The following is a 1726-nucleotide window of genomic DNA, read 5'->3' on the forward strand; positions in this document are numbered from 1 at the left end:
ATCACCATCTCCCAGAGGTTGCTCAGACTCATGTCCCTTGAGTCGATGATGCCATCCGACCATCTCATCCTCTGTCACCCCCTTCTTCTCCTGCCCTCAATCTTTCCCAGAGCTGGGGTCTTTTCCAATGAGTTGGCTATCTCACTCTTTTTCCTTTGATTCTTCAATACAGTCCTAAGCCTCATGTCTGTACGCTTGGCTATCTGGAACTCTCTACCTACTATCAACACCCCTTCATCTTCTCCTCTCTGGTCAGGGCCCTCCTTTCTAATTTTTTACTGCCTCTCGTTATGTCATTTCAAAGTCCTCCCTTAACCTGGCATTTTCCCCTGATGACCAGGGGGTACCAGCTCTGCCTAATTTGACTCAAGTCTGCTCTGCTCAGGACACACAGCCCCAGCTACATCTTACCAGTCAGTGTTCCCACCTCCTTTCCTTTAGTATCCATTGTATCTATGCAGGAGTTGGTTAAGAACAAAACTGGCCAATATAGGGAGGGGGAAGGATTATTATGAGATCACATGAAATTATCTGTGTGCAACTTTTAAAAATTGTAAGAAAGAAAGAAAGTGAAGTTCTCAGGTGTGTACAACTCTTTGCAACCCTATGGACTGTAGCCTGCACCAGGCTTCTCCGTCCATGGGATTTTCTAGGCAAGAATACTGGAGTGGGTTGCCATTTCCTCCTCCAGGGGATCTTCCTGACCCAGAGATCGAACCTGGGTCTCCCATATTGCAGGTAGACACTTTACCCTCTGAGCCATCAGGGAAGCTATCCCCAAAATTGTAAAGCACTATAGAATTTTAATTATTTTATTTTCTTGGGCTCCAAAATCACCACGGACAGTGACTGCAGCTGTGAGATTAAAAGACACTTGCTCCTTGGAAGAAAAGCTATGACAAAACTAGACAGCATATTAAAAACCAGAAATCACTTTGATGACAAAGGTTGGGATAGTCAAAGCTATGGTTTTTCCAGTAGTCATGTACAGATGTGAAAGTTGAACCCTAAAGAAAGCTGAGAGCCATAGAATTGATGCTTTTGAACTGCAGTGCTGGAGAAGACTCTTGGGAGTCCCTTGGACAGCAAGGGGATTAAGCCAGTGAATCCTAAAGGAAATCAACCCTGAATATTTGTTGGTAGGACTAATGCTGAAATTGAAGCTCCAATACTTTGGCCACCTGATGTAAAGAGCTAACTCATTAGAAAAGACCCTGTTGCTGGGAAAGATTGAAGGCAGAAGGAGAAGGGGATGACAGAGGATGAGATGGTTGTATGATATCACTGACTTGATGGACATGAGTTTGAGCAAACTCTGGAAGATTGTGAAGGACAGGAAATCCTGGCATGCTGCATTCCACAGGATTGTAAAGAGTTGGACATGACTTAGCTACTGAACAACAACAATAGAATTTAAATAACCTGAGACTTCACTGGTGGCCCAGTGGTAAAGAGTCCACTTTACAATATAGAGGAAGTAGGTTTGATCTCTGATGAGGAAACTAAGAACCCACATGCCCTAAGCTTGCACGCCACAGCTAGAGAGCCTGTGCACCACAACTACGGATCTCGTGTGCTCTAGAAACTGTGCCCCACAACAAGAGAAGCCCATGGAGCACTCAATATGCCAGCAAATTTGGAAAACTCAGCAGTGGCCACAGGACTGGAAAAGGTCCGTTTTCATTCCAATCCCAAAGAAAGGCAATGCCAAAGAATGCTTAAACTA

This window comes from Bison bison, unplaced genomic scaffold, assembly GCF_000754665.1.
Source record: "Bison bison bison isolate TAMUID 2011002044 unplaced genomic scaffold, Bison_UMD1.0 scf7180017864217, whole genome shotgun sequence".
Classification (NCBI taxonomy): Eukaryota; Metazoa; Chordata; class Mammalia; order Artiodactyla; family Bovidae; genus Bison; species Bison bison.